Source organism: Urocitellus parryii, chromosome 7 (assembly GCF_045843805.1).
Source record: "Urocitellus parryii isolate mUroPar1 chromosome 7, mUroPar1.hap1, whole genome shotgun sequence".
NCBI lineage: Eukaryota > Metazoa > Chordata > Mammalia > Rodentia > Sciuridae > Urocitellus > Urocitellus parryii.
The window spans coordinates 33,969,521-33,983,862 of record NC_135537.1 but is presented as its reverse complement, the minus strand read 5'-3'; the positions used below and the strand labels follow the sequence as shown (position 1 = coordinate 33,983,862).

The 14,342-nt window shown below is 39.3% G+C and overlaps 1 protein-coding gene across 1 annotated transcript in view; it reads left to right on the top strand.

Moving 5' to 3' along the window:
- The first annotated feature begins 3,397 nt into the window (after nt 1-3,397).
- The window catches only part of Atp6v1c1 (ATPase H+ transporting V1 subunit C1), a 50,745-nt gene continuing 39,800 nt past the window's right edge, over nt 3,398-14,342 (top strand). Inside the window, exon 1 of the mRNA XM_026383079.2 lies at nt 3,398-3,554. The gene's annotated coding sequence lies outside the window, so the exon portion shown is untranslated. The remainder of the gene's footprint in view (nt 3,555-14,342) is intronic.

Here is a 14,342-nt window from a genome sequence, read left to right as displayed (position 1 = left end):
TGGTGCACAACTATAATCTCAGCTATTTAGGAGGCTGAGGCAGGAGGATGGCAAATTCAAGGCCACCCTTGGCAATATAGAGAGACCCCATCTCAAAATAAAAAATACAAAAGGGGGCTGGGGTTGTAGCTCAGTGGTAAAGCAGGACTCCAATCCCTAGTACTGAAGTGGAGGAAATTTTTCTGTCTTGTTTCATTTCCATAACAGTTGATATCTGGCTGTCCTTTTTAGAATGCAGAGAGAACTTTCTTTTTTCTTTCTTTTTTTTTTTTTTTTTTAAAGAGAGAGTGAGAGAGAGGGGGGGACACAGAGAGAGAGAGAGAGAGAGAGAGAGAGAGAGAGAGAATTTTAATATTTATTTATTTTTTCTTAGTTCTCGGCGGACACAACATCTTCGTTTGTATGTGGTGCTGAGGATCGAACCCGGGCCGCACAAACGCTAGGCCAGAGCGCTACCGCTTGAGACACATCCCCAGCTCCGAGAACTTTCTTTACCATGTTCGATAAATGTTGCCCAGGTTCCATTGTCAAGAAAGTGTCATCTAAAAATGCCAGTTTAGGTTTTAAAGATGGAGCTCCTCTCTTTGCTTAGTTTTAATGTTTTTGGACTGTTATTATAGGACATAATAGCAGCCATGGTCAGACATGGAAATGGTGGGGAGACAGAAAATATGCAAGTGAAGTATTTTAACAAAATGAAAATAAATAAACTTGTATTTTTTTCCTTTAAAAATGTTAGGGGGCTGGGGTTGTGGCTCAGTGGTAGAGCCCTTGGCTAGCACATGTAAGGTTCTGGGTTCAATCCCCAGCACCATATATAAGATAAATAAATAAATAAAAGCCATTGTGTCCATCCACAACTTACACACACACACACACACACACACACACACACACACAAATGTTGTCAGGAAAAAATAAATCTTTAGATGTCTTTTATGACTTTTTTTCTTTTTTTTTTTTAAAGACAGGCTCTTGCTAAATTGCTCAGGTTGGCCTCAAACTTGTAGTCCCATTGCCTCAGCCTCTAGAGTAGCTGGGGTTACAGGGATGTGCCATTCACTTAGTTCTATGCACCTTATGCTTTAAGTTTAGAAGGCACTTCTAGATTGGTAGTATTTAGAGTTGGAAGAGAAGAAAATGTGTGGCATACTTGTTACATTCTTAGATAACTATGTATGCTTCTATTAAGGGCAGAGAGAAGTCAGCCTCCCTTATCTTTGTAAAAACACATTCTTTACTATTATAAACCAATGAAAAGCAAATATGTCCAGGTTTTGTTAAACACATTTGCTAGATTTTTAAGTGAGATATGCTAGGCCAGTAATGATTAAGGCTAACATTTATTGAGCATTATTCTGCCTACCAACTATTACATGGAGGTTGGAAAATGGAGCAAGGTCGGAAGTAGATGTATTTGACTTAAAACTCATGAATTCAAGATGAGAAGTCTACTCAGGATGACATATAATAAGAAGAAACCAAGAAGTTTCAAATGCAGGCCCTAAAATTTCACTGCCTAAAGCTATTATCACCAGCCTCATTTGGCCATTTAAATTTTAACTAACCTGGGGCTGGGGTTGTGGCTCAGTGGTAGAGCGCTCACCTAGCAAGTGCAAGGCCCTGGGTTTGATCCTCAGCACCACATAAAAAAAAAATAAGTAAAGGTATTGTGTCCATCTGTAACTAAAAAGTAAATATTAAAAAAATTTTAACTAACGTTAAATAAGTTTTAATTTAAAAGTCAATTCCTAAGTCACATTAGTCACATTCAAGTACTCAATAGGGGGGCTGGGGTTGTGGCTCAGTGGTAAAGCACTTGCCTTGCATGTGTGAGGCCCTGGGTTCGATCCTCAGTACCACATAAAAATAAATAAATAAAATCAAGTACTCAATAGCCCATGGGACTAGTGGGTACCAGATGGATAGCAAGCACAGAATAAAATTTCCATCATCACAGGAAGTTTTGACATGGAACTAATGAAAAATTGTCTTTATGTTCACATTGTGATGCCAGATAAAGTCTATGGAATTTCTGACAAGTTTCCAAAGCTGTGAAACCAACTGAAAGTCATCCAAAATTGTGCAGTTTGGTTGTTTTTTTTTTACTTTCTGTTCAATCTAATTCTGTAACTCTAAGAAATTTTGTGGTGAATTTCTGCAGGGACACATAACAGAAAATGTATAAGATAGATCAGAAAACCTATGCCAGTGGCATTTCCTATGTGCCAAGCACCATGCTACTGCAACTACATCTAACCTGCAGGATAGCTCTATCTGTATTTATTTATTTTTGTACTGGGAATGAACCCAGGGGTGCTTAACCACTGAGCCACATTCCCAGTCCGTTTAAATACTTTATTTAGAGATGGGGGTCTCTAAATAAAGTATTTAGAGTTGCTTAGGGCTTCGCTAAATTGCTGAGGTTGGTTTTGAACAAGTGATCCTCCTGCCTCAGTCTCCCAAACTGCTGGGATTACAAGAGTGCACCACAGTGCCTGGCTATCTGGTTTATTGTTAATCACCATTTTGCAGATGAAGAAGCTGAAGTTTAAAGGTAGAAGGTCACAAGCTAGCAAGGAGGAAGGCCAAGATTTAACACCAGGAGTGTTTATGGGGCTATTTGGCTCTGTGCCTTCTAGTTCTTCTCTTTCCTTAACTATAAATCTTAAAGGATCAACTTAGTGAAAACCTCAAAATCCTCTACTGTTTCTAAAACTCAATGTTCTAAATTAGAAATAATACCACCTATCTACCCAAGCTAATGAACTATGCATGAGGAGGAAGGGCAGTTTGCTATCTATTTTTTTCCCCAAAGAATAATGCTTCCCTCTGTCGTGCCTCTGTCCTGAAGCTTTGCTTGGTTTCCCTTATCTAATGTGGTTTGGATCATTTATAATCACCACACACCACAGACCCTGCCCCTGCCTAACTTGATAAGAAGCTCAAGGTAAGGGGCCATTCGCTCCAGGAATCCTAAAAACAACCAACCAGCTGCGGGTATATAGTCGGTGCCCAGTCCATGGACGTTTATGGAACTAAGTGGAACCGGACTGCAAGGAAACTGTGAATCAGCCGAAGAGCACGATTGAGGATATATTACTCAGAAAACTGGCCTGGCCAAGAAGAAACCTGTGCAGGGGGTTGGAGTTAAATTCTGACCAGCAGAAATCTCAAGCGGGAAAACTTTAGGGATAGAGTCCATGACGCTCGCAGGTGGCTAGCCCGCGGCCACCCGCAACACCCGCAGCCGCCGCCAACCCCACCCACCCCGAGCGGCCGCCGCGGCCCCAGCTCCAGGCTCCCAGGCTCCCCGGAGCGTCCCGGGCCCGCCCTCTCCGGCGGCCGCGGCTGCGCACTGGCGCGCGCCGCGGTCAGCTGACTGCTCCGGCCGGCACGTGACTTGTTCTGTGGGCTCTGGGGTCGAGGAAGCTGTGAGGCCGGGGCTTAGGTCCGGGAGGGATGGAGCGCTGAGCCGTTAACGTCTGCCAGGCCGCCCGCCTCCTCACCTGTTTCCGCCGCCGCCGCCGCTTCCTCGTTTGACACCTTCCCGGGTCAGTGAGCGATGGCTATCCCTGAGGGGGACCCCTGGCTAGGCCCAGGCTTGCGCTGCTGTCTCCGCTTGGGAGGGATGGGGGCGGGGGCGGGCCCGAGACCGTAGCATTGGCGTTGGAGCTGGAGCCGGTAGGCCTGGTGCCTGTGTCTGCTCCGCGTCTGCTGGTCACTGCCTTGGGCCTAGGTTCAGTCTCTAAGGAAGAGGAAGGAGGGAAAAGAGAAACGGCCTCAGGGGGTACTCAGTGGCAGAGGCCGAAAGGAGAGACCGAGCGAACTTGGGACCTTGCTTAGGCAAGGGTTACTGAGAATCCACGCGGTCTGATGGAGGGGATGGAAGGTGACAGAGTGGTTCAGGTGAGGATCTGGGGTGGTGTGAGTGAGGTCACAGGCAGCTCTAGAGACCAGGACTGGGTGTATGGACTTGTGTGTGAGTAGGGGGTTGGCAGTTTATAGGGCCTCACTGCTCCTCTGCACGCAGGGATTGTCACAGGGAAAAACAGGCTCCGTTTAGGTAGGAGAAAGCACAAGAATCCAGGGAACTCAAAACCTTTTTTTGCTGTTTGTTGGTAGAATGGGGGAAGGGTAGGCAGAAATCTCCGAAAGGGAACTTGTGCGGAGAGTCTGTTAAGGCATATTGAATCACCTGCGAAACAGGAGTAAGAGGAAAGCTGATATTATTTTCAGAGGAAAAAAATCTGAGAGTTCTATCCTGAGGGTGCAGCAAGTTTAAACTAACCAACCTTAGGAGTTCCACCTAATGATATTGGGAAGAAAAGTCACATATGCGACACATTAAAGTACTCTGAGGATATATATAATTGTCAAAAAGAATGCAAAGTGTTTTGAAAGCGTGAATCAGGAGCTATGGGAACTGGAGCTATGGGAAAATACCCTGGAGGCAAGAAAACTTGAATTGGGTCTTGTCAATCCAGTGGGATTTGAACTGGTTCAGGAAAATGGGGACACCTTTCTAGGCATGGAAAAGCAACAGGATTTGAGAGCCTGAAGATCAGGGGAAAAGTTTTGGAGAGTGGGGGACAAAGGCCAGATTTGTGGTGGGTTGTGTAGTGGAACAGTGGGAAATAAAGTTGGGCTCAAATAATGAGAACTTTGAATGACTTTTATTTACTTACTCAACTAATGTATTGAGTACATGCTATATGCTGGTATTGTGGTGATGCAAAGATTCAGAAATAAAGGATTTCTGTCCACACAGAACTTTTAATAGTCAAATTGGAGGCGATAGAGTTTAGTAATGATCATGCAAGTGTGAAATGTGCTTTGAAGGAATATCAGTGGTGTGAAAGAGTTTACCAGGAATAAATTCTTTATGGAAGAATGTTCAAAGAAGGTTTTTTGAGCCTATGACTTGACCTGTGGTCTGCAAAGAGGTTGAAAAGGGGATGTGATGGTACCAGTGGAAAGAACCTTAACTGAGGAACAGTGTGTATGAGGAGGAATAAAGTGTTTGAGAAGTTGTTGGAGGGCTAGGGTGGCTGAAAAGTGGGTAGGGGTTATGAGAGCTAGGGTCAAGCTCAGCAGGGCTTTTACCCTAAAAGCAAAGAAACCAGTAATGATACAAGCAGTGGAATGAGTCAGACTGTGGTTTTTGAAGAGATAATTTTGTGAAGAATGTGGAGGGTGGCAAAAATGAATGAGAAAGCCAGCTGAGGAAAACATTGTTGTAGTCCACTGAAGGATTTGAAGGCATTTTTCTCTCTTTACTGGGGATTTAAGGAGAACTTTTAACTTTACTCACCTTGAGAGGATTAAGGAGTTGGGAAAGAGGAAGAATGATAGTTCTGTTTGTCCCTTTCCCTGAAGGTAGTTGTAACTACCTCCTAAGCAGTCCTGAAATACACAGGGAGGCCTGGATTGTTTTGAAGTTCATGGGAGACTTTGTAAAAATTTATTTTGACCTTTCAAATGTGTTCCTTAGTAATGTCATCTGTTTCAGAATAGCTTTTGTTGAAATATAGTCACAGGAAGGAATCAGTTATCTTTCATGTTTTTTTTTTTTTTTTGTTCTTACAGGTCTTTGAGGGATGGTAGTTGAAAATGCTCTCATTGGATAGATAGGGACCTATCTCGATCTTTGGAACTAGAAACAGAAGTAAAGTGATTTACTTTACTTCCACAGTCTTCTGACTGCTCATAGATTATTCCTGCTGATTACCTACCCAGTACTTACTACTATTCAACATGTAGAGAGCAGGGTGAGTTTTTCAAAGTACCTTGTAATCTTTGATTTAGCATTTTGGGTGAAATTTCTCTAGGATAGCTTCAAGGGATTTGGGAGTCTGTACTTTAGAAACTGCTTCTCTAGGAGCTTGGGGAAAGCACTTCCATTTACAATCCAGTTGGGGGAGATAATAAGCAGCAAGGTGAGCTGAAAGTACTCAGTTTGCCATTCTCAGTTCTTTGGCAACAAGGGAATTTCAAATTTTTCTGAAGATGGAGCCTCAGGGTTGTGTCTCAGAACTCTGGAATCTCTTTCTCCTTTTGTTATTCTTTGCAGAGACTATATAAAATTTTAAGAAACAGTACTCAGGATCTAACTAAATGCTGAGAGCTATGTGACTAGAATAATTTTACTTTTAAAACTGGATAGGAAATACTCATTTTTATTTTTTGGTGTATAAGTCTTAGGAGCCTCATTTATTTAGCTTTTGCAACCAAGAAAGAAGCTTCTGGGCTTCACAAATTTGATTCTGTGATTATTTTCACAACTTGTGAAATAATTGGCCAAAGAGCAAAACTGGCCCCAAAACAAAACTTATGCAAAGGTAAACCTTTGCAAAAGGGTCTTCTTGCAGCCTACCTGTCCTTAGCTGTAAGTCTTGATTTTGCTTAGGAATAACAATTTTGATTGACAACAGTTTTGACTCAATAGTTTTTTTTTTATATTTAGTTTTTTTTTTTTTTTAAAGAGAGTGAGAGAGGAGAGAGAGGAGAGAGAGAGAGAGAGAGAGAGAGAGAGAGAGAGAGAGAGAGAGAGAATTTTTAATATTTATTTTTTAGTTCTCGGCGGACACAACATCTTTGTTGGTATGTGGTGCTGAGGATCGAACCCGGGCCGCACGCATGCCAGGCGAGCGCGCTACCGCTGAGCCACATCTCCAGCCCTTGACTCAATAGTTTTGACTGAGCACATCCTAGTTTAATTTTGTTCTTGAACATATTTTGATCCATCTGCAGAATACATCTTTTCTACCTTTTGGATATAGACTTACATACCATTTTAGTTATAAATCAATTCATGTTCAGTTTTCTTTCTCTTTTTTTTTTTTTCAGTATTGGGGGTTAATCCCAGAGCTTCATGCATGCTAGGCAAGTGCTCTACCACTGAGATACATCCCTAGCTCTAGATTTTCATGTCATCAATGTTTTGTTTTGTTTTGTTTTTTTAAAAATATTTATCTATTTTTTAGTTGTGGTTGCACACGATACCTTTATTTATATGTGGTGCTGAGGATCGAGCCCAGGGCCCTCGCACCTGCTAGGTGAGCGCTCTACCACTAAGCCACAACCCCAGGCCTGTCATCAGTGTTTTTAAGACAGTGAAAACGGGGGCTGCAGTTGTAGCTCAGTGGTAAAGTGCTTGCTTAGAATGTGTGAGGCACTGGGTTCGATCCTCAGCAGCACATAAAAATAAATAAATAAAATAAAGGTATTGTGTTCATCTACAAATAATTTTAAAAAAAGACAGTGAAAACATTAGCATGATGCTTTTTGGAAAGAGCTCAGGAAATGTAAAAATTTCCTATTGACATGAGTCTTAGAATTAGAAATTTCATTTTATTTTTTTGATAATGAAACAAAATTATTTTCCAAAGGGAGAAGAAACTACTTCTAACATTATGTGAATATGCACATGTGCTATAAACTTATTGAGTTTAAAAATGATCCAAGTAGGCAGGAGGTTAGGTGCTTTGGTTATATCATGAGATGAAAGGCAGAATATTAGCTAGGTATCTAAAAAGTGTTTGGTATCTGTATGTAATTTAAAATAGAGAGTGATGTGTCTTCTGAGGTATATTAAGTAAATTTATCAATGAACAGTGAAGTTATTTGTATATTAAGCTAACCAGCGGTTGAATTAACCTTACCATGAAAGGTTATCTTCTTGACCCAGCCTATAGTTCAGTGTTTTTGCATGGGTGCTGTTGGTATTTTGGACAGTACTATCTCATGTTTAGCCTTCATCCATCAAATGCTAATTAATGATCCTCACATTGGGACAACCCCAAATGCTTCCATTTACTTCCAGACTTCTAGAGGCGAGGGATACCATTTGTTGCAAAACATGCATGTGGTGCCATCATTTATATGTTAAACAAATATTGAATATTGAAAATACAGAGGCTAAGAGAAAGGTCTTTTTTTTTTTTTTGGCAACAGGGGTTGAAGTCAGGGCATCCAACCACTGAGCCACATCACCAGCCCTATTTTGTATTTTATTTAGAGATAGGGTCTCACTGAGGTGCTTAGTGCCTCACTTTTGCTAAGGCTGGCTTTGAACTCATGATCCTCCTGCCTCAGCCTCTGGAGCTGCTGGGATTACAGGCATGTGCCACTCTGCCCAGCTAGAGTAATATTTTAATAGATTCAGTTCTTAGTGTTTTAATGTAACTCCTTTAGTATGAAAATACAGAAACTAGTCTGATATTTCTTTGAGGAACTTATCTGTTCAAAAGCTGCTTGAATAACTCAAATAGGTTTCCTGTACCAATAAAATGTAGTCACTAGCTGTGTGACCTTGAACAAGCGGTATCATTAACTCTTTCCTCTTCTGCAAGAGGAGGGCAGTGATGATGTCTACTTTGAAGGAATTAAGTACAAAATTGCCTAACATACTGAATGAAATGCTTGTCACTGGGCACTGCACATAGTATATATTCAATAAGTGGTTGTCCTTACCATTTAACATAATCTCAAGCTTACTGGAGTTAAAAATAGGGAAAATTTATTTTGACTCTTTAACTTGATAAATTTCAGGCCAGAATACATTGCAACAGAGACATCAGCACCTTCTAGCAGAGTGTGGTACTGTGGTTCAGTCGAGATTATAAGTGATCAACCCAAAAGAAAGGGAAGTAACATTTGGGGAGCCATGAATGTAGATTCAGGGAATCCCCTGGCATGGAAGGAATTGTCTGCTCCCTTTGTCATTACTGAGTTGAGTTGCCTGTACAGAGAGGAGTCTCTGGGAGCCTAGAAGATTTTGATGATGACTTTCAGTAGTAGCCATTCAACTGTTCCCTATTGGCTATATCTGCTGTTTCAACCAGCTTTACTAGAAATTACTAGAAACTTTCCAACATTGTATTTTGTGTAACTGCTTCCTGCAACATGTTTCAAGTCTTTTTTTCCCCTGTATTTGGGCAGAGCCCAGGGCCTCATGTATGCTAGGCAGGTGCTCTACCCCTGAGCTACATCCCCAGCTCTTGTTTCCAGTTTTTATGACATCTCGTGTGAAAGGAAGGCTTTCCTTTTACAAATTTATTTCTTGTCAACTGTGGCGTGAAAAGAGTGTAGTGGTGTATAAAATGTATCTATTAAAGATTAAATTTTCTTTTATATTTAAGTATATTTATCCAGTGAGCTTGAGGTAGTCTTTAATGGGAGATAGAATATTTATAAATATTGTTGAAAACAAAATATATAAGAGTTAAAATTTGTTTAATGAAGGTGTAAGTTGTGACAGTTTTTAAATCTCATTCCATATGAATCATGGAAATATTCCCTGAAAAGTAAAATTCCCCTTTTAGTTATTGGAAACATTTAAGCAAGTTACAATAGAAGTAAGCCTCTCCCACCATCCCATTTAAGATGCTTATGTTTTGAAGGATGAAATCTTCACATTCAAAGAGGAAATGGTCATTCTTTCTTTCATTTTATGCAGTGTAAATGATTTCTAGGCAATATGGCAACTAAATTTTAAAATGAATGGCTTAGCTGGGCATGGTAGCTTTAATCTATAATCCCAATGACCTGGGAAACTGAGGAAGGACGATTTTAAGTTTGGTCAGCATGGACAATTTAGCCAGATTCTGTGTCAAAATAAAAAATAAAAAGGGCTAAGTATGATGGTGCATGCTTATAGTCCTAGAGACTTGGGAGGCTGAGAAGCAGGAGGATCACAAGTTTGAGATTAGCTTCATAAACTGAGTGAGACCCTGTCTCAAAAAAAAAAAAAAAAAAGGGTCTGGGGATATAGCTCAGTGATAAAGCACCCCTGAGTTTAATCTCCAGTACTGAAATACATACATAAATAAATAAATAGGGATGGAGATATAGCTCTGTGGTAGAGTGTCCTTGGGCTAATTCCTCAGTACCCAAATAAATATTTTGTGTTAAATGTTTCATACTGGTCAGTTTCACTAAAAGTTGAAGTGCATATTTGGAAGGCCATGTGATATTTCACTGATATCTGAGGCATCCATTTTCCTTGTGCTTGTTGAAATAAACTGCTTTAGTAAACTTGGTACAGTTGCCCTTTGGTGTCTGAGAGGACTTGGTTCCAGGACTTCTCACTGACTCCCTGGTGGATACCAAAATACAAGGATGCTCAAGTCTTTGTATAAAATGGCATAGTATCTACATGTAATCACACGCTTTCCCATATACTTTAAATTATTTCTAGATTAATTGTACTGGGTAATATAATGATAAGGGTAAGAGTCTGCATATTCAGCACAGATGGGATTTTTTTCCTTGAATATTTTCATTCCATGGTTGGTTGATGCCTGAGATGAGGAATCTGTGGATATGGAGGCCTAACTAATTATAAGAACTGAAAAGGAAGTTGTTTGCATATTGGCCAGTTTCTAGGCTTAATATATTGTGAAAGATGACTGCATTTCAGAGACTGCAGTATTCTTGAAAGCATTAAAATCAGTTAAGGGTTGGAGCACTTTTTGGGGTGCTCCTGTTTTCTGCAGCCCTGTCATGGGTCAGGCTCGTACCTTCCATTCACAGAGGCAATGCACAGCAGATCTCCTGTTCAGGCTGAGCACCCCCACTTTTTGTGTTGTTGAATAAATTACTACATTATTGTTTTAATTTTACATTTTAATTAGTTGTGGTAGGAAAATAATTCATTGTTTTCAAACTCCTAGAACTGAGAGATACTGTATATAAAAAGTTCCTGAAGGGCTGGGGATGTGGCTCAAGTGGTAGTGCGCTTGCCTGGTATGCGCCGGGTGCGGGTTAGATCCTCAGCACCACATAAAAATAAAGATGTTGTGTCCACCGAAAACTAAAAATAAATATTAAAAAACTCTCTCTCTTTAAAAAAAAAAAAAAGTCCCTGAGGTTTGGACCCAGGTTTATCTTTCATTTCTCCTTCCCACTTGGCCTGAGGTCAAAATGGATGAAGAGTCCAGGAAGATTGTGAGGATAAAACATGAAAACTCAGAAAAGGACTAGTGCTTGATGACAGTGAAGACTGGCAAATTTGAGTTGCATTTCTAAGAAGCAGGGTTAGGGGCATATGTTTTGTGTTATTCAGTCTTCTGTCCCTTAGAGAAGGAACACTGGTCACAAACCTATCTGATATTGTATGTAAGGTTGTACTCTGTTCTTTAATAAATTCTATATACTTTTAGGAAACTATATATTTTTAAATTTTGAGATGTCTCATTAAATAACCCAGGTTGGCTTTGAACTTGTGATCCTCTTGCCTCATCCTCCCAAGTAGCAAGGATTATAGGCTTTGTGTCCGCCAAAAACTAAAAAATAAATTTTTTTTTTTTTTAAAGAGAGAGTGAGAGAGAGGGACAGAGAGAGAGAGAGAATCTTAATATTTATTTATTTTTTTCTTAGTTCTCGGCGGACACAACATCTTTGTTTGTATGTGGTGCTGAGGATCGAACCCGGGCCGCACGCACGCTAGGCAAGCGCGCTACTGCTTGAGCCACATCCCCAGCCCCTAAAAAATAAATATTAAAAATTCTCTGTCTCTCTCTCCTCTCTCACTCTCTCTTAAAAAAAAAAAAAAACGTATACAAAGTGGTTTGATATATGTGTCAGTATATGTATGTGTATATATGGTTTCTAAATTTCCTAGAACAAAAAAGCATTTATGTGTTATAGAACTAAAAATGCTATGTGGTTCTTGATGATGATATGACATTTAGCTATCTTTTAATAAGCATATTGCCATTTTTTGTCACATTGAACTCACTATATAATCATGAAAATGCCTGTTTTGGAATAGTGGCTCAGAAATCTGGCTGATCACCTGATTTACCTGAAGGACTTAATAAGAAAAAAGATAGTCCTGGGCCTCATCCAGTGTAGTTTCAGGAAATGAGTAAAGGAGCAGAATAGGTTTTTGGATAACAAAATCTAAACCTCTCATTTTACGAATGAGGAAATTTTTACAGACAATAATATTCAGAACTGGGGTTAGATCCCAAGGCTTCAGTTTCTCAGTGCAGTGCTCTGTCGGTTACACTGTGCTTCCTGAGGTTAGCATTTGGATTTTCTCTGGCTATGATTCCTAGTGAGATAAAAATTTTGTTGACCAACCTTGATCCCATGCTTGAGATGTAGCTGCTGTTAATCAGCTTTACTCTTCTGCTTCGTATCATCATCAGGTTTCTTTGTTATAATACCATGTTAATAGCTTTTAAACTTTTCACTGTTTTCAAGTATGAGAGTAATGTGCTAATAAGGGTTTTTTTCTTTGCTGTTGTTTTTGGAATGCATGCTTACATATAGAATTCATTATTTAAAAATTGAGAAACAGGAATCTGTACAAAAAATGAAAATAAAAACATTCATGAGCCACTCCCAAGAGGTAATCATTAATGGCTTTTTTAAAAAAACATAAATTAATGTTTTATGCTTATCTCTATCCTTATTTCCTTTATTAAAGTTGATATAGCTGGGTCAAAGGATATGCACATTTTTAGATAGTGATGATACAGTATATTCTAAAACATTTTAGATCTTTTATTAATGATGTCAAATTATTATAGCTTCAACAGTGCTTTTATTTATATAGGTACTGGGGATTGAACCCAGGGGTACTTTACTACTGAGCTATATCCCTAGTACTTTAAAAAAGTTTTTGAGACAGGGTCTTGGTAAGTTGTTTAGGGCTTGCTAAGTTGCTGAGGCTGTCCTTGAACTTGTAATCCTCTTGCTTTAGCCTCCTGAGTTCATGGGATCACAGGCATATGTCAATGCTCCTTGCTTTATCAATGTTTTTAAATGACTTTATAATTTACCAATCAAAATATCTTGCCATATGTTTGCAAATTAATGGCACATACATGAATGTAAGTGACATCTATTCAGGCTGCATCTGTTGTTTTTCAAATAAAAGTGAGTATTTCTCCCTTTGTTACCAAAGTAATACATGTTCATTGTTTTGTTCCATTCTTCATACACAGTATTCAGTCTTTCAGCCTAGATTTGTTAAATTTTTGGTGTTCATTGTTATTAATTCTGTTTTCTGTTAAATGTAAAACATAGGACTGAGAGAGGCTGGGAGGTTGTGGCTAAATTCCCACACAGAAATAAATAGTAATTAGTAAAACCAAAAACTCATGAATAATATGTATAACACAACTGGCTGAGACTTCAGTTTCTGACTCTAGTGAAGTAACTGGTACCAGATATGCTTTCCCACCATAAACAACTACAAATGTGGACAAGACATAGGAAGAAACTGCTTCTAGGTAGTGGATAGCGAGCAGTACAAGAACTGAGAGAAAGGAAACAAGTGATGTGAGCTCTGTAATCTCTCCAGCTTTCTTCCTGTACATACATACTCTGCACCATAGTTAGCAAGGGTAAAACCCAAGAAGAGCATATTGATCTTTCTGATTTAAGGAGATTAGGTTTGGGGAAGGTTTATCTGGCTAGAATTTGCAAGTCTGATTGTCAGAGACATAAAACCCCAGAAAGTGGCATAGGTCTCTCTCTAGGAGGATCAACAGGGTTTTAAACTGAACAATTGCTGGAGCTCACAGGATTGGGACATTCAATAAAATCCCCAGTGGTTAGTAACAAAACTAAATTAGTAAAGCTGAGGGCTCATTTTAACAAAGTTTAAGAACAAGGCTTGAGTAGATCAAGCTGATCCTCATGTCACTTAACTGTCTGTCAGAACAAAGTACAACACTCTTAAAAGGAAGACAGCAAAACCCAGTAATCAACAGTGTAACATTGTGAATTATAGTAGGCTCAATGACTTAACAGAAAACATGAACCTAATGAAGAAAGAAATGGAGAACGTTAAAAATGGAACTTATAATGTAGAAAAAGGCACCTGAAGTGAGATACTCACTGGATGAAATGAATGATAGATTAGAGACTATAAAGAAAGGTCAGCAAAATAAAATGTAGAGCAAGAGACTATCCAAACTTAATGCAGAGAGAAACAACTGGAGGAAAACAAACAAGCAAACAAAAAATGAAGCTCAGAGACCTGTAGAATAATATCAAGTGGTTTAAAATGTGATTTTATCTCAAGAGGGGAGCATAAAAAATTTTTGAAGAAAATAATGGCTGAAAAAAATTAAAGATTTGATGAAACCTATAAATACAGATCCAAGACACTCAGCAAATTTCAAGCAGGACAAATAATTATTACCTTGGGGTAGGCAAATTTTCCATCTACCACAGAAAGCATCTATTATTTTAAAAAATATACATTGGACGCTGGCAGAATTGAAAATTTCTATTCAGAAGCACCATTAAGAAAAGGTATGCCACAAATTGAGAGAAAATATGTAAATATCTGTGTAGTTTGGATATGGAGTGTCCCACAA